Source organism: Ceratotherium simum, chromosome 27, assembly GCF_057802395.1.
Source record: "Ceratotherium simum simum isolate JZ-2026a chromosome 27, ASM5780239v1, whole genome shotgun sequence".
Lineage (NCBI taxonomy): Eukaryota > Metazoa > Chordata > Mammalia > Perissodactyla > Rhinocerotidae > Ceratotherium > Ceratotherium simum.
The window spans coordinates 27025741-27045487 of NC_141926.1; the positions used below are offsets into that span (position 1 = coordinate 27025741).

General features: G+C 38.5%; 1 long non-coding RNA gene across 9 annotated transcripts in view; it reads right to left on the reverse strand.

The window, feature by feature from the left end:
- Positions 1–18206, reverse strand: part of LOC147913457 (uncharacterized) — a 134743-nt gene extending 116537 nt beyond the window's left edge. For 7 of the 9 annotated variants that reach the window (XR_015548733.1, XR_015548734.1, XR_015548729.1 and 4 more), the window contains exon 1: positions 17946–18206. This is a non-coding gene — a long non-coding RNA (uncharacterized LOC147913457). The remainder of the gene's footprint in view (positions 1–17945) is intronic. The other 2 variants (XR_015548732.1, XR_015548727.1) reach the window with 1 other exon arrangement.
- Between the last annotated feature and the right edge of the window lie 1541 nt (positions 18207–19747).

Genomic DNA, 19747 nt, shown 5'->3' on the forward strand with positions numbered 1-19747 from the left:
GGATCTGAACTCGGGCCACCAGCAGTGGAGCGCGCGCACTTAACCGCTAAGCCACGGGGCTGGTCTGCATTTATTTCTTATATTTGGCTTTCTTATTTTCTCAGCATGTAAATACTTTTACGCTTTACATAAGATTTGTTATGTGTACTATAGTTATAGACTACAGTGACTAAATCAAAAAGTGAACATGATATTAAAAAAAACAGCACAAGCTATTTGAAATTATAATATCCAGGATGTATGTTTATGCTTATCCTAACTAAAAATAAATTGTTCTTCCTTTTCATACCAACTCTATATCTCTATGCTTTTATACCTTCAACATATGTCCGCAAGAAATTTCTGAGTTATTTAACTCAAGAGCTTCTGAGGACAAGTTTTCTGGCTGACTTTTTTGTGTGGATACATTTCCAAGGTGAACAATGAGGGAGGGAAAAGTGTTAGGGAAGGCAAAGTAATCAGTAATGGAGAATAACACCACATGCTTGCTCTAGTCTCCTTTTTCTACGCCCAGAGCTGAGTTATGGATTATGGATACACCAGCTTTAGTAGGTTTAACCCGGCAAATAGAGAAGAGCATATGGAAAGCCTTTCTTGTGCTTTAATAAATAAGAGTTTAGATTTAGGGGGCTGGCCCCATGGCCCAGTGCACTCTGCTTTGGGGGCCTGGGTTCAGTTCCCAGGTGTGGACTTACACCACTCGTCAGCAGCAATGCTGTGACAGTGACCCACATACAAAAGAGAGGAAGATTGGCACAGATGTTAGCTTGGGGAGAATCTTCCTCAGCAAAAAAAAAAAAAAAAAAAAGGAATAAAAAAGAGTTTGGATTTAAGAGAAATCATTAAAAAAAGAAGTTTGCTCCGGGTAGAAATTCAGCTAGTAGGAACTTGTATGACCATACTAGTTGTTAAAAAAATACTGAAACATCTCTCTTCTCTTAGTTGTTAAATGGCAGTCTTTTGAGTATCCCCCCACACACAAACATACACAACCTCCCGTAAGAGCCTTCCCACATCCCCTAGCTGCCTTGGCTTCTCTCCCAGGCTCCAGTCATTTGATAATATATTTTAATATCATCTTTGAATTTTCTCAACTTAAATAACATCTATCTTCATATTCTAGAAAAAAGGAAACAGCATTTGAGAAGGAGAAAGATGGTCAAGTACTTTCAAAGAAGAAAATATAATGCAAATATAAAGGCAAATGTAATTTAGCCAGCTGTGTGCATAAGAGTAAGAATTCTCTTTGCTACTGTCAATGCAAGTAGACCACTAGAGAAAATTGGCAACAGAAATTTCCTTGCCAATCTCAAATAAAAAGCTCTTCGAAATGCAAAGGGAGAAGACCAGGAGAGGCTACTCCCTCACCTTCCAAATCTTTGATGCCCTCTTGAAAGAGGTGATTCTGGGACTGAAATAATAGCATTATGGTATGGCTTTACCAAATTCACAGAATAATCTTAATCAAACTTGTCCTCTTACAATGTCAGTTCTAGGGTAAGTTTAATTAGAGGTTACCTACATGATGTTATTTTAAGGGATTCTTCTCCCCATATCCCTCAACCAAGTGCCATGATCTTTAGAAACTCATTTCTATGCCTTTTTATTTTCTCTTCCAGTGGATTTTTATGTTCAGTGCAGATGCTCCTCAGAATGTTTGCAGCAATGGCCCACAACTCTGGCTCTCAATACTTTCTCCAACTGTTATGGCACTGTGAGTGACTTGTGGGGGAGAAAGAACTATTCCTGTACTCTCTAGGTTCTCTGGGTCCTCTAAGAAGTAAAATGACATGAGACACAATAACAGGAGACAATCAAACAAAGCTTAATAACGTGTATACGTGGGAGAAACCCAGGAAAACTGAGTAATACACCAAAATGGCTGGAGCCACCACCTTAAATAACATCTTCAGCTAAAGACAAAGGAGGATGTTGGGGATAGCAGTTTAGGACTTCAAAGGGAAGGCAGGCAATTCACATGGAGATGGAAACGCAAATGTTTGGTAAACAAATGTTTGCCATACCTTGAAAAAAACCAATGGGACATGGAGAGAACTTTGATTAGACAGGCCTTGCTAGGTTCTTCCTCTACCATGCCTAGCTTATATTATACTACAGTTACCTTATGGTATTAGTTTCTGCCTGGGACAGGCCTTCTATCTTAAATTCTTTTAGGCAGTTAGGGGGAAGGTCAAATTTTCTTTCTGAGTCTTTTGTTCTTAAATATAATCATGACAGAGAGACACATTTTGGGGTGGCCTATTCCGATCCCCCACAGACTAAAGCTGAAGAACAGGGCAGAGATCTAGGGGACACTGAATTAAGAGAAGGAGCCCGCCTGCTCTGAGACCAGTGACACCTCTTTGGAAACGATGGTTAGAAAAGAGTGTGTAACTCTGATGGCAAAAGGAGGCATTACCTCTGGGGACACCCACAAATCCTTGCCTAGTAAAGAAGAAACTCAACTCAGACAAGTTCAGAGACATCATATTTATGGGTATGTTCCTGTCTCAAACTTGAAAAGAGAATTAAAATATAATTATTAGTTTGAAAATTAATTAATGCTGGTAGCTCTTATTAGGAGTAACATGCTCTGTATTCCCAAGATTAACAATACTGAGTGATTTTGGAAATGATTTATTTCCAGAATCTCTGTGGCATTTGACAGAGTTGATCACACTATTTGTAATGAGAACTTTTTCTCTTCTGATTTCTTTGATATTATCTTGGCACTTTGGCTATCTCTGAATACTAATTTTGTGTTTATCCCTTTGCTGTGTCCTCTTGCTGTATCTTTTTTCTCTTCCTACAGCACCACAAATTTCTTTTCATACCACCCCCCAATACACAATTTTTTTTTATCCAATTCTCACCATTCAAGATTATAGCAGCTTTTTATTGCTTCATGCAAACCAGTCCCAGTTCTACAGCTCTGCTCTGACTTTGCTACAAAACTAGCTACACATTTCCAGCTGCCTGCTAGACATCATTATTTGTGTGTTCTACAGTTTCCTTGAACTAAAAATTTCTCAAACCAGATTTTTCACCTTACTCCACAAAACAGCTCATTATTACTAAATTTCCAATTTCTGCCAATTATATTAATACTTTTCTCTCATTGACTCAACCTGAAAAATATGGAGCTTTGTTGGAATCCTTCATCTCTGTCTAATCAGATATCTCCTTCTTCCTTCCCATTTTTTGTCTGCTGAAGGGTAGCAGAATGTGCCACCCCAAAATATGCCTCTTTGGCGTAAAGACTATTTTGAGTTGATTATTTTTTGAGAAAAAGTAGACATAAGAGAAGCTATAAGAACATAGAATTTACATCTTTTGTAAGGGAAATTTACATTTGCAAGAGAACTCTCCATTTGTAAGGGTGTCTCCCTCTCTGTACCATGAAGAGAAAGATGACTCTAAATCACAAGAATTTCATATCATCGGAGAAGGCTCTGACTTAAATCTGCATAACAACCTTACCCTGTTTACTGTGCTTTTCTTGGTAACCTCCCATAACCAACTCCCCACCCCCCAACATCTTTCTTTTGTCTTTAGCTGAGATAGTATTTAGGGTGGTGGCTTGAGCCATTCTGAGGAGTTTTACTCAGTTTTCCTGGGTACCTCCCATGTGTATAGGGGGTATACATGTTATTAAACTTCTGTTTGTTTTTTTTCTTGTCAATATGCTTTTATTACAAGGAGTCTCAGCCCAGAAGAATGAAGGGTAGAAGGAAAATTACTTTTCCTCCCCTATACTGCCTACCATTGCTTTAGTTCACAGCTTATACTCCTTCCCCATTTTAGTTCAAGTGTAATTGCAAGATCTACTTGTGCAGTTGGTCTACCCACTTCAGGGATTTAGATTCTATGTACCAAGAATTGTGACTTCCTGCTTTATAAGTCTGGGGCACATAGCTTAGTGTCTTAAGCCTAGTAGATACTCAAGAGATACTTATTAAATTAATTATTTTATTATTATGAATTCCATATTATAGGATTAATTAAAAAAAAACATGAAAATAATGCCCCAACTTGGTCATTGAAACACATATCAAAACATAACAAATATTATTCTACTGATTTGATTTGGGAAAGAGCCGGGGCTAGCCAATATAGGTTCAAATTTACATTGGAAATTCTTTAAATTACTTGCCCACAGTGTGACAAATCCTGTGTCACAAGATTGACTTTAATAATTTAAATGTTTCTTTGGATTTTAGACTTGAAAGCTAAGTGTATGTGGGTGGAAAAGGATGATTATGACTTGAGTTGATAGGATTAAGAAACAACCCAGCTGAGTAAGCTTTTGTAGTCACCATTTGCTTAAAATGCAAAAGATATACAGTTTTATAACTAATGCTAGAGACAGAGACTGATTTTAAATATAGGAGAGGGATGTAGACTACTCAATAGCACCTTGATTATGCAGTCAGATATAATTTCACTTTTTTTCAAAACAAGAATTGAAAGCAGCCAATAAAACTAGTACAATGATCAAGTATCTTTATTCTCCATCTAAATAAAAATCATATGACAAAGCTGGGATAGAAAAAATAGATGGAAAGGCCCCTGGGTATTACAATTGCCAAAACATGGGCCTCTTAATATTCTGGTCAGCTTTTGCCTCTGGCAGTAGCTTAATGTCAGCCCCTGCCTTTCCCAGGGTTAATCATCTGGAGTCAGAGTGTTCCAGAACCTTCAGGTCCAGTATTATCCAGTTTGGGAGCCAATTCTAGACCAAGCTGGATGGACATTCATAGCCTACAATCACCCATAGGTGGGAATTACTTGAGCCCAACCTGTCTTGTGTCATCTTTATAATCATTATTCCTCTCCAGTTTTTGCTTTTCTTCCTATCCAGTTTAGATTCCACATAGGAATAATTTTTTAAAGTAATTTTTTTCTGCCTCTGGGCTAAGGGGGGAATCAAGAGTGAAATCAAGTTCAGTTAGAGAAAAATAGAATGTTATTTTTCACAAATATCATATCTACACCAATTTGAATACCTCTCTAAAAATAGCAAAATTGCCTTGCTCTTCTGTCTGTCATCACATTTCTCTTGGCAAAACACCAATCCTGCATTAACTCACATACCTGCTTTCTCCAAGCATGCACGCGAGAAATGAGCGCTACTAGAGAAAATCATAAACTCAGCAGATTGCTTCTAACATAAATTCATTAGTTCCTTACTTGGACCCTAAACACTGTCCAGCAAGCTTGCTACATTTTACTGCCCAACTGTCTCCCACTTGGTGCAGAAATAATTTCAAGACTTTTTTACTCTCCTTAAACTTCTGCATGCAACCTTGTTACATTTCTTCATAGAGCATGTGGAAACCACTAGACGAATTTTCTTGACTTTTCATCGCCAAAACTATGCACTTACCCGTACATTGATGCGTTGACATTCATCCTTTCTTCAGTTCTCCTCTACAGAGAATGAATTGTCCTTCTTCCTAGCAAAGGTTCAGTCCTTTACCTCTTGGTTTCTAATCATATTCCTTCTAGCTTTTTGTATTAGTCAGGGTTCTCCAGAGAAACACAACACATATACATATATATGTATATGTATATATATAGGTATATATAAAAAGAGATTTATTATGAGGAATTGGCCTACATGATTATGGAGGCTGAGAAGTCCCATGATCTGCCATCTGCAAGCTGGAGACCCAGTTAAGCTGGTGGTGCTGTAAATTCCAGTTTGAGGTTGAAGGCTTAAGAACCAGGGGACCTGATGGTGTAATCCCAGTCCACGGCAGGAGAAAACCGATGTCCGAGCTCAAGCAGGCAGGCAGGAAGGGAACAAATTCTCCCTTCTTTTGCTTTTTGTTCTTTTCAGGCCCTGGATGGAATGGATGGTGCCCACCCACGCTGGGGAGGGCAACCTTTACTGGACTCACCAATTCAAATGCTAATCTCATCTGGAAACACCCTAATAGGTACACCCAGAAATAATGTCTAATCTGGGCACCCTGTGGCCTAGTCAAGTTGACACATAAAATTAACCATTATACCTTCTCAGGAAGTTTATTTAGCACATCTTTTTTTTTTTTAATTTATTTTATTTTTTTATTGTGGAATTTTTGTTGTGCATTATTGTTTATCGGTCACCATATAAGTAGCACATCTTTTCTTTCCCAAATTATTCAACCCTGCCCTCTCTACTTGATCCTTCCCATCTACTTTTGGGATGTGTTTAAGTGTCTCTCATCTTAAAATAGCAATGACAAAAACTATATGACATTGAAATTTTTTTCTTTCTTTTTTTTTTTTTTATTTGTGAGGAAGATCAGCCCTGAGCTAACATCCGTGCTAATCCTCCTCTTTTTGCTGAGGAAGACCGACTCTGAGCTAACATCTATTGCCAATCCTCTTCCTTTTTCTCCCCAAAGCCCCAGTAGATAGTTGTATGTGATAGTTGCACATCCTTCTAGTTGCTGTATGTGGGACGCAGCCTCAGCATGGCCGGAGAAGCGGTGCATTGGTGCGTGCCGGGATCCGAACCCGGGCCGCCAGTAGTAGAGTGCGTGTACTTAACTGCTAAGCCACGGGGCCGGCCTGAAATTTTATTTCTTATGAAATGTCTTTTCCTATCTTTTTTACCTTTTGTGTTCTTAGGTATGACCTCAAATTTTTTTCCAGGTCATCTGGTATTCATCCCACATCCATTTTATTCCCAATTCCTCAAACAGCCGAACTAGTAGGACCTTAATGACTGAGTTAAGTAAACTGGAAATTTACTCTGTGCATACTTGGAACCATGGTGCGTGGAAAATTGCTCATAGGTTATATTACTAGAATTAAATATTCATTGACTAAGTGCCTATTATGTGCTGGGCATTGTTATTGGAGCTGGGGACACATTGGCGAATAGAACAGGTAAGCTCCTTGTTCTTATAAACTTAAATTCTCTGGAGTAGGTGGAGGGAGGGGAAAAATAAACAAACAAATACTAAATATGTACTAACATGCATAGATACATTCAAAAAATAGATGTATGAAAAAATGATTGAATAGGTAAATAAGAAAGCATCATATGAGGGCCGGCCCCATGGCTTAGCGCTTAAGTGCACGCGCTCTGCTACTGGCGGCCCGGGTTCCGATCCCAGGCGCGCACCGACGCACCGCTTCTCCAGCTATGTTGAGGCCACGTCCCACATAGAGAAACTAGAAGGACGTGCAACTGTGACATACAACTATCTACTGGGGCTTTGGGGAGAAAAAAGGAGGAGGATTGGCAAATGGATGTTAGCTCAGAGCTGGTCTTCCTCAGCAAAAAGAGGAGGATTAGCATGGATGTTAGCTCAGGGCTGATCTTCCTCAAAAAAAAAAAAAAACCATCATATGATGATAGTGCTGGGTGGAGAATTAAAATAACAGTGATGTGCTGGAGATACTGGAGATTGGCTGGGCAGTCACTTTAGATTGGGTTGTCAGGTACAGGTTATCTGAACAGGTGACATTTAAGTTGAAATCTGAATGGTTGAGCAGAGAAAGTATTTGAGGCAGATGGAACAGCTTGTGCAAAGCCCCAAGACAGGAACAGAAAGAAGGCCAGAGTAGTCAAAGTGTGGTGCACAAGAAAGTGGGGTGATTGAGATCAGAAATACAGGCAAGTCCCTAGGGCTTTGTAAGGCGTGGAAGGAATTTGGATTTTCTCCCAAGAATGATGAGAAGCCAATGGCATGTTTTAAGGAGGGTAGAGGGAAGCTGATTTATGCTTTGCTGCATGAAGAATAGATTGTAGTGGGGCTGGAGTGGAAGCATGGGGATCAGTAAGAGTGCTATGGTAGTAGTCCAGGCAAGACGTGATGGTAGCTTTGATCGGTGCTAATAGCAGAGACGGAAAGAAGTAGACCTAATGAAATTGCTGGGTCAATGTGTACGTGGTTTTTCAATTTGGCAAGTTGTTCCCCAAAAAGATTTTACTAATTTACTCTCCTCAAATGGCATATGAGAGTATATAATAATAAAGTAAACCTGGAAATTGTCTTAGAGATCCACACTTCAGTTTTATATAAGATGAAAACTAGGCCCACTGATCTCACATTCATTAGTTCAAGATGACAAGTTTCTGTCCTAGGAAGGAACCCCAGGCATCTGCGAAGTCTGGTAATCTATTATACACCACAATGTTTTCTCAGCATTTCTCTTCTCTATGCTGTATGTTCTTGTTTGACACTCGTCTGCATCACCTCTCAGAGGAGTTATGTATGCATGTGTTTATGTTCTATTTCTTCTTTTAGATTATGAACTCTGAGGGCAGGCAGAATCTGTCAACCTATGTTGTAGTGTTCAGCAAGACTGGTGCATAAGAATCACCCACGATCACATGAGCAAATCACTGAAAAAAGAAACTGATCCTTCATTATGTTTATTTTTCTACTACAATTTGGTCACTGAGAGTAGTGAATCCTAATAGTTCTACCATGATTATTCAATATCTGTACTCACATTTCAGATACTATTAGGGAAAGAATCCAAAGAATAACTTATAGTTGTATATAGTGGAAAAGATTTGGAATTCAGATTCAGAGACTTTGGATTCAAGTTTTGGCTTTGCTTCTTTCTCACAGTGTGACCTTGGGCCTTTGTTTCTTCAACTGTAAGCCAGGTTAATAATAGGTACATGTCTTACCTAGGTCAGAAGATTTTGTGAGATTCCGAACGTTATATGTGAAAAGAACTTGTGAACTCTAAAGTACACTTAAGTGCTACCATTTAATAAAAGCTATAGTTGGCTGAGCTCTTAATTATGCTGCAGATACTGTTCTAAAAGTTTTGCATGAATCAACTTATTATTCCTCATGACACTCTTCTGAGGCCAGGGCTATTACTATACCTATTTTTCAGATGAAAAAATGGAGAGATTAAATAACTTTTCTAAGGTCACATACCCAGTAAATGACAGAGCCAGGACTTGAAGTCAGGAAATTTGACTGTACAGTCCCTGCTTTTCATCACTGTGTTTTGTTAGTGCTCTGTGAAGTTGACACTATTAAAGTATTCAGAGCACTTGTATTAATACAAAATATAGACCACGCACTGTGCTAAACACTGAGGGTACAATAAGGAAAGGGCCGAGTTAGTCATAGCCTTTACTATTTGTCTAGGTGACAAGTTGTTTTTCTTTAAACAAAGAAAAAAATTCATGCTTGAACAATTGTAATGGCCCTTTACTCAATTTGTATGTATGAATTAACAGATAATGAGTCAACATAATATAAAATAGCACACAATTTTTACATAATCATTCTATCAGTAAATATTCTTTACTAATTGGGCTATATTTTTTTTTTCAGAAAATAACTGTTTTAACATTCCAAAGAAATTAATTTTCTTTCAAATATACAAACAATTATTTTAGTTTTGTTTCTTAGTATTTGTGGATTTTCAAACACATTCAAGACTTCAATCATGTTGGAAGACCTCAGCTAATGGGACACCATTTTCATTGTCAATTTAGTGGTCAAAGTGACTTTTACTTAAAGAATTCTAAAATAAACATGTGGGTTTAATAATTGTATATTTTTATAACTATACTACCTTGGAAACTGGATTTCTACAGCTTGATACAAGATCTCATCTTAAGTGCCTAATGGAGGCATGATTTTTAGAATATTTAAAAGATTTTCTTAGTTCATGTCTTACAAATTCAGTCTTTTTTTGCACAGATTTTTCTGTGACACAACAGATGATTATGCAAGGCCATTTATGTAAGTGAATTGCTCAGTGATATTATCAGCCAAAATTGTAGGTTGAGGTCAAGTGATGTCAAGTCATTATTTAAAGAAACAAAGACAAAGGGAAAAAGACAAATTGTAGAGGAGAAATTTAATACATTTTGGCAACATAAGTAGGAAGGTCAGTAAAGGACACGAAGCTAGAGTGATGTCATTATAATTGGCTTCCGTTCAGAAGTGGCAAGGTGGCAGTTAGCCAAAAAGGCACTTTGATGTTGTTTGTTTATATATTGCTATTTAGCTATCCATATCCAGAAGTGGAGATTACAACAGATAATTTTATGGTGGATGACTGAATATTGTGGTTATTGCCTTATTTTAAACTTTGTTTCTGAAATGCAATGACCAAATCTTATTTAGAGCTTTCATTTTTAAGATGCATTTTCTCTGTGCTTGCAGATCTGTAGGCTCCTCCACAATCTAGATGGGTCCAACTGCTGCAGAGATATTTATTTGATGTAATGATATGGATGTAGATGTTGAGTTCAGACAAAGCATTTAGGGAAGATTCCCATGATGTTTTAAAATTATGAAATGATCAGATCTCTGCAGCATCCTATCCAGCTTCATGGGTGGTATTTATGTCATGCCTATAGAGGGGGAGAAAGGAGTCAGCTGGAAGGATGTCTTCCTTTTTCAGTCTCTCATTGGATAGCATTATGCACTTTTCCCCCCTGCAGACCATGGCCACCTAAATAACTCTTACTGCTAAATGCCAAGTTTCCTAAGTTTCTGTGAAGAAGGACTGGTTGAATCATTAACACATAATATTTCCTTGGTATTGCATGGTAATTCTTCATGAATTCTTGACCTCTTCTTCAGTTACTGGAGCTCCATATGAGAGGTTGGGGTAGATCTTGAAGAGGGACATGTGTTGTCTTGAAAGGCAGAAGTCTCTGCATTGTCCTCAAGTAAGGGGAGAATGCTAGTTTTTAACAAGGAGGAATGGATCATTTCTGATGGGCCCAGAAGGGTCAAGAGAATCTGGATATTCAAGATTTTTGAGTGCAAAGACCTAGATGTTCCCATTCCAGGTTTACTGACTTAGGTCCTCGAATCCAGGAAATGCCTATTTTAGAATCTAACCTTCTCTAGAATTCTGCTAACTTTATAATTCAGTTCTGGGAAAGAACCTCAGCTTTCTATGCCTTTCAGCTACAGTAGAGCAGAGATTATTTATGTGTTGCTGAGGAATCCCTCTGGTTTTCACACTTTACCTTGAATTGGTGATTAATTATCTCCTGCTTTTTACCATTATTCTCCTATGAGTTAATAGCCCTCAGCAACAGCCATTCCTTCCACAGTCCCTATAATTACTACTTGCTCCAAATCTCTCAAATCCTTCAGATGTTGCCTGTAGCCAGTGCTTTCTCTTCCTATCCTGTTCACCCCAGGTGAAGTCTCTACAATTGCGTTGTTATAGTGTGCCAGGGGCTATTAGCACTCCACCTATCACCAGTGTTGGGGTCCTCTTATGGTAGCCATAAGCAGATGATTCAGAATCAAAATCCCATTTTAGAATCTGCTTCTTAGGACCACTCCTGACTTCTACCGCTTTAGGTCAGCATTCCTGGAAGTAGACTTTAAGAAGTGGGATTAGGCAAAGGGAAAGACTGAAACTGTCTTGTAGTTGCAATAAAGAAGCTCTGGAGTTTATATAGCTCTTTAGAATTGTCCCTAATTGAGGCCTGGGGGACTGGTCCTTTTACTCCCCTCCTCCAGTTCCCTACACCACCAGTTAGCCAGTCACTGGATGTGGACTGCCCCTGGGGAGGGGCATAACCTTAGGTTAGGTGGCTCCCAAATTCCAGGAGAGGAACTCAGCTATTGTTACTGAACCAAGTGGGCTCACCTCCTGATGAGTTAAATAAGACTCTACACCAGGGAAGTTGTCTCACAAAGTAAAGTGTACTTGCAACAAATAGGAGGCTGTGAGGAATCATTTCCAAAGTCATGGCATCCCTGAACAGAGGGAAGGAGGAACTCTTATTTGGTTAGGGAATGAATATTCAAAAGGGAGAGGCTGGTACACTGCAGATTATGGTAATGAGGCTTAATCTCTGGAAGAGATCTTTGCATTAAAAATAAGGCAAGGTCATGGGCATGGCTCTTGTAGGGAGGCTTGGTTAGCTTCAGGGTTGCTGCTGGTTGTGTTTCCTTAACATACAAAAAACAACTTGGACAAACAGTTAAATGCTTCCAAACCCACCCTTAAGTTCCTTGGGGCATGAGTCAGTGACAAATGCCCCCTCTGGTTTTATCCTGCTCCTCATTCTTGAGGAGAACAGGTCAAAGGTCCATCTTCTGTAACTGCTTCCTGCTGAGCATGGGTGTTGTCAAAGGGACTAGTAGAGGAGCAGAATTTACAGCTAATTTTCAAATAGGTTTGCAGGTCACCAGAGGCATAGCTCTGAATTGTTCGTAAAAGTTAGGCCTATATTGTGGAAGCAAGCAATCAGGTATTTAATAAGAAGCATTTCTATGGAAACAAAAGAAAAACAAAGTTAATGGTTGGAGCAAGTTATAAACCAGTTTCCGACTTCAGAGGACAGCCAGTTAAGTGCAGGTTTAATTCTCAGTGATTCCAAATGAAAATAATGGGAAAATTGAAAACGTTAGTTCAGAGATTTGTAGCCAGATATTTCAGGAGACTATACGAACTCAGGATCCAGTCCAGTTAACAGATATAAAACAAAAACCTCAAAGATAACTCACAGAACTAGGATCTAATATCCACAAATGTGTACTATAGTTTCCACTGAAATAATTTTTCTCTTTAAAATCACCCTCATTTTTATCAAAGATAACCAAACTAAGACTAACTAGTTTGTAAAGTAAGTTTAGTTTCAATAAATTTGGCCCAATTATTTACATAAGTACAGCAAGAATAGCAATTGATCATACAGGCTCTTTTAAATCTGCTTTGCTGGAACCTTTTATAAGGAATCTCAGATTGAACTTCAAAGGCCTCTCGAGGCCAGGAAAGCCAAGCCAAGGATTTTGTCATCAGACTTTGCCTGCAATACCTACCGATTTGAGTGAATTCCTCTCTTCTTGAGGTCCCCCAAAATATTGAGGTTCCTTGCACCTGCCAGCTAAGTGATATTCCTTACTCACCCAGGTAAGATTGCTTGGAACTTCTGTAAACAAGGTATCTGGCCAACATTTCCAAGTGGCTTTATTCCAGAAAGTCAACTTTTCTTCCTCAAAAGATGTCTTGTCATATCTGAGTCTGTATGTTTCTCTTAAATATGACATTCCAGTCAAAGCCTTCATAGAACAGATTCTTATTGAACTTATGCAAATAACTATATTTCCAGGAAATAAGAATATTCACTTACTGAGAGTTTCTAAATTCTGGAGGGATCAGGTAGAGAGAAAAAGATAAATGTTTCAATTCTACTTGCAAAGGTATAATTAATCACATTGCTGTAAGTCACAGTTAGCTTGCAAGAGAAAAGAAAAGAAGTTTCCTTAAATCTGAAAAAAAAACCCCAAACAGTTAAAAAATCAGCAATATTTCAAATGAAGTTATAAAAATTATAATCATCCTCATCAGTTCATTCTGTGCTGTGCAATTGATTCTTGATCTTAATCTTCTGTTAGCAGTTTTATGGGGCCATTAGTTTCTCCCCTAGAGTTTTGCAATTTCTTACCTAGTTCAGTTCTATAATCTGAAAGTTTATCAGAAACCTGTATTCTAGAGTAAGTGCCAGAGTACTTTCCATGAATTTCTCTGAAGATGAAACGTATTTTGCAAAAGCATCAAACAATAACTGTCTGTAAAAAACAAGACCCCCAAATGGCAATTGACAATTAGTTTTGTGACATACAATATTTCAAAATAATAACCAGAACCAGACTGATAACTAGGACAGATCAGAATTTCAGTAATGTTATTCAATTTCAAAACATCTATGTCAATAACATCCACCCACATAATACCACCTAAGAAGGTTTATCATCACTTATTTGATAATGCTTTCCTTGTAATTTAACATACTGAATAAGCCTAATAAGTTTAGTATCTTCTTCCTTATAGGAAGAGAGCAAATTTCTTTGAGAAGTCACAGGGCACTTTGAAAATTCTCAAAGAAAAAAAGTCAAAAGAAAGTCTTTATTTAATACTGCATGATCTCACTCATTAAGTAGTAGATAAAAACAACAACAAACAAACATATAGAGACAGAGATTGGATTGGTGGTTACCAGAGGGGAAGAGGGAGGGAGGAGGGCAAAAGGGATAATTAAGCACATGAGTGTGGTGATGGATTGTAATTAGCATTTTGGTGGTGAACATGAGAACATGATGTAATCCATGCAGAAATAGAAGTATAATGATGTACACCTGAAATTTATACAATGTTATAAACCAATGTTACCACAATAAACAAAAAAAATAAAAAAAAGAAAGACTTTATTTAAGATATGAATTTTGGGGAGCTTGTCAAAAGTATCAAAAGGTTTCAAAACACTTGATCAGATAAGATCAAGGGGTTGCTGATCTTGTTGCTGTGAAACAATGCTTATTTACCCATTCAAAGTGACAACAGAAACAGTCAAGGGCAAACAATGCATTCAAACAGTCCAAAAAAGCATTAACAGAGAGACTTCAGTCTTTTTGAACATAGGAAACTATTTGAACAATATATACATTTTCTGTCTTTTAGGTAGACTTACTCAAAGGTAAAGAAAAACTTTTATAACCTCTCAGACGAAAAGTTCAAGAAAAATTATCCTTTTAAGAGAAGACTAAATTTTAATTTTGCACCAGCTTACTTTGGACATTAAAGCTCATTTACTTAATTGGATTTAGTTTATTCTTAGCCAACCTGACCATGTATAAAACTCCTCAGGGTTTTACTTTCACAAACTTTCTGTCACTTACTTTTTACGTTTAGAATTTGTCCCATGTCTTCCTTTCTCCCCTTCTAGTCCTTTAGGACAAATTTATCTTTCTTAACCAAACAAAAATATTTCCATTTTTCATACCTTCTTTACTAAAAAACATATCTTACTTTTCTTGAATACACATTTTCCTTATTAATTTCCAGTAGTTTTAATCACATATTAGAATTTTAAATCCTTAGAAACCTTAATTTTTAACCAAAAACTAAGAAGTAAGCAATTATAAACTTTCTTTTACATTAGCATTTCATGGCTTGGCAGATGTATAAATACCTTTTATAATTTTTAAAAAATACATTACTTCATAGTACAATCTTTTAATAAAACACAAGATATGTTTACTAATAGACCCAAAACACCTTTTAGTTTTTCTGTAGTAAGCTAAAAGTAGGTAAACTTAGATATGTTTAGCTATAATGTTTCAGTACTTTATCTTATTTGAAAATGACCCAGATACTCAACAAACTTTTATCATTAACTTAATTTAGCTAAACTCTAAATTTTTAAGTTACCAAAAGCAATTTGGAAGCTGTTTTTTTCAAGTATACAGACCATAAAACATAGTTATTGTACCCAAAAATTCTCACTTATTTTCATCTATCTAAATCATTTGTTTCCAACAATTGTCAATCAAACCAACAAACTTAAACCAGCTTTCATTTACCAAAGATAAATTTATATCATGTTAACTTGAAAGACATTTGGATTAATTTCTATTACATTTAGAATTTATGTAAGTGCCTACTTGAAGCCAATTAAACAGAACGGTTAATTTTGACCATACCATCCAGAGGTAAAATATCACACATATGTAACATACATAAAGATACACGTACACAGAGTTTCCACAGCTATGGTTTTAAAATTACTGCCATGAATCAGGTACAGTAATACAAAGCTCCCTTTGTATTACGAATCCAAATTTTTGTTTTAAGCCTTTTTACTAATATTTGTGAAGATGCTTGAGATGCTAGATTTTTGGCCAGGCGCGCTCCTATGGCCGTTTTTCTGGCCTTTTTACTTTTTTTTTTTCTTCAGTCTTAGGAATTGATGATGAGCTAGATAACACTTCCCAGAGAGGCAACAATCCTTTCTGAGATAAAGGAACTGGGTGGAATCTGAACTGCCTCTAGGATGCTTTTACCAGAAAAGCACAGTAAACAAGAGTAAGGTTATTATGCAGATTTAAGGCCTCCCCTTCTGCATTGATAAGTTTCTAGAGATGAGGTCATCTCCCCTCTTCCCAGTACAGAGAGGGATTTACCTTTACAAATGGAGATTTCCCTTACAAATGTAAATGTTTGTTAAACAGCACTTTGATTAGAATGGGCTTAGCAAGGACCCTCCCAGTTTATCTGATACCCAGAGTTATCTATTGTGATGGCTTGTCCTGGGGACAATCCTCTTATCTTAAATTCTTTCAGGCAGTGAGTGGTGGGGGAAGTCAAGTCTTCCCTCAGGGTCCTCTGTTCCAAAAACAATCAAGGTAAAGAGACACATTTTGAGGTGGCCAACCTTGAGCCCCCACACATACATATAGACACACATGAACACACAGGTAGACACAGACAGAGACGTTAAATTTTTGTCATGAATCAGGCGCAATACAAAACTCACTAATTTCTGAGAAACGTTTGTGTTTCAAAGACTGCCTCTTAGGTTCTAGAGAAGATGGGAGCAGAAAACCCACATCATAAAGTCACAGAGAAAGCAGTCAAAGTTTTCTTTAAGATGGAGTTTCTGCAGCATAACCCATCCAATTGAAAGTGTTTCCAATTAGTTAAAATGCACCCAAGGGGTGAGTCTCCATGGATGCTTGGGGCATTCCCCATGGGTGTAAAGCTGGGTGTCCAACTGACAGCAGGCTGGAAAAGGGTGTTGAGCCCATCTTCAGGCGTTAATATAGCTATAACATTTAGTCAAGTCCCACTTAGCCTAGGGAAATTAGTCCCCGAGCCAGCACAAGGCAAGCCAGGGAGGCCAGAGGCAAAAGCCTAGAGTGGGTTGGGGGCCAGGGCTCCCTTTGCTGGGGTTGAGAGTTAAGTCCCTGGCAAAAGGTTTTCAAGTTCTCAATTTTACAGAAGCTCCAGGTTATGTTCAGGTCCAGCCTGAACTTAACCTCAACTTGCTGACAAAAGAGGGGGTGACAAATGAGAGGAAAAAGAAGGGGAAAAGGTGATCAGGCCTTGCCCTCATGGCCTCTTCCCAAGGATTATCAAGATAAGGGTCACACAGACAACAGTTCCCATGCTGAGGCAACACAACCCTGAATGATAGCTTACAGAATATAGATCTCTTGTCCCCATAACTGACCAGATTGTCAGTCAAATGACTGACCTAGGGGCCAACCTGGAATCACTCCAGGTGCCCACAAACCAGAGGAGAGCTTCTAGAGGTGGAGCACAGACTCTCTGAAACCAGAAGCCAGAGGAGAGCTTTCACTAAGACCATGAAAGGAGGATGAGACTCCAAATTTGATGAAGTTCTTAAGACTAGTCATTGCAAGAGCTCTCTGACTGTGGATTCTAGTGTCTTTTCTTATGGTCTGTTTCCAACCTCCTGGGAGACATCTGTAATGGTTAGTGGTGACACAGATGCCACAAGGTTGTGCCCAGAGGAAATGTAGCACCCTAATAGCCTGAAACTAGACCTAGGCCATGTAACTAAAGCCTTAAAGGGAAAAGAAAACGGGTTGACACTGGGTGAAACCACTGATAAGGAGGGCAAGGAAAAAAGAAAGACCTGGGACTCCAGAAAAGCCAGACTGTGGAAAATGTGGAGCATCCTTGACAAAAACACTAATGTCAAGTGTCCTCGACCAAAACACACAAACAAACAACAAAAAAAGACAGGCTCAGCAACTCCAGAAGGGTTTAACCCCATCCAAGGGGACCCCTCCTCTGATCACCGGCACAACACAAAGACAGACTCAGTGACCTCAAGGGGCTCCAAACCCCCACCTCATCACTCCAGATGAGATTCAATCTCCAGAGGGGATTTGACCCCTAGACAGACAGACTCAGTGCACTCCAGACAAGATTCAATCTCCAGATGGGGTTTGACCCATAACTAGTCACCAGGGATTGCTCCCATTTTGCTAGAAACGAGCATCAGCCCTTCTGGAGTGGCTGGGTGGTGCAATCCTTCCAAACAGAGGGGACTCTCACTCCTCTGAGCCAGGCTACCTCTGAGTGGGGACTCGAACATCAAGCCAGGCCACAACAAACAGGCTTTCTGAGACAACTGAAGAAAATAACTCTCATAGCCATGCCATGGGGTTGGCACCACTCACCTCCACGGAGTGATCCTCCGAACAAAGTGCTCAGTTCAACAGCTGGGTCTCCCAATGGTGCAGCAACGTCAAGCCAGCAGCACAGGCACCACAAAGGGGTATGTCCCCTCTGGGTCACCAATTTGTTACCAAACCAAGTGGGCTCACCTCCTGGTGAGTTAAATAAGACTCTACACCACTGCAAGTTGTCTCACAAAGTGAAGTGTACTTGCAGCAAATAGCAGGCCATGAGGAATCATCTCCAAAGTCATGGCATCCCTGAACAGAGGGAAGGAGGAACTTCTATTTGGTTAGGGAATGAATATTCAAAAGGGAGAGGCTGGTACACTGCAGATTATGGTAATGAGGCTTAACCTCTTGAAGAGATCTTCGCATTAAAAATAAGGCAAGGTCATGGGCATGGCTCTTGTAGGGAGGCTTGGTTAGCTTCAGGGTGGTTGCTACTTGTGTTTCCTTAACATAAAAAAAACAACTTGGAGAAACAGTTAAATGCTTCCAAACCCACCCTTAATTTCCTCAGGGCACTATGAGTTTTCAGTAGCCTATACTCCCAGAAGCTGGGGTGTGAGTGCCTTGGTCCACAATGGTGCTTGTGACTGGCACACCCCAGACCCACTTTATTAGATCCCAGCCAAAGAGTGATCAGCTTTTATGTAAAACATTAGCATGCACAGAACAACACTCTCAGCCTTTGTTCTCAAGGTAGTGTAGAGTGAATCTTTCCTGCTAAAAAAACCAAAAAAAAAAATAGTGTTTACAGAAACAGATACACTGCATGCCCACTGGACCATCCTGCAAACATACTCTCTCTCTGGGCAAACAATTTTGACTCCTTAAGTTCAAAGAAAAATTAGATCATGGGTCAGAAAAATTAGATCATGGATCTAATTGAAAAATTAGCTCATGGGCCAGTAGATCAAATGTGAGACCAACTATTTCCATTTATTGTGTGATTAATATTGCTATCTCATTTTGTGATATATTTAGGTGTAATCTTCTGTCACAGACTGTAGTCATTTATACAACTTAAGCACAATTTCTTTTGGGCACTAAGCCACATCAACCATCAAGTTCTGAAATTTCTGATGAAGTTTTGCTGACAGTGAGAAATTTAATGTTAGAAACAAGTAATTACTTGATATAAAATCTTGGTACCGAACTGTTCGATTTTTTTTTTTCTCATCAGTTTCTTCTGTCTTTTCTTCCTGCCTCACGTATTGCATGCAAATAGCTAGTAGAGAGCATGGACCAGTGTACAATTAACTGTAACACATATGGGCACTGTCCTATTTGTAACTTTTTGATGAGAGTGAAGAAATGAACACTGAAGAGTCGCATATTTAAACCAAGATAGAGATATCTCTGTCCATAGAATGCTAACGTTAATTTACTACATAGTAGCTGTCCCATACTTTTTAATAGTTGTATGAATGTATTTGACGTTAATTAAATATGCATAACATAGAAGAAATAACTTCTATGTTAAGTTCCGAGGATGTTTAGACACAACATCTCCTTTAGCCAGTATTAGCCAAGGTCTCAAGTCATTGACGGCACAACAGACTCATTGACTTAGGATTTTTCGCTTCTTTTTTTTTGCCTTTAGGGAACATATTTTAACAGTCTCTTTTCTGTCCTTATCCTATCTTTTTTCTTCTGAAGACTATGGTAGCATTGACTCTTCTCTCTTTAGAATTATTTCCTCCTCTCCCAGTTTTTCTGCAACCTTGGTCTCTGGATTAGGTCTCAATCTTTCTGTTTATTCCTTGTTTCTTATTGTAATTTTCCCTCTCTATCCTTTA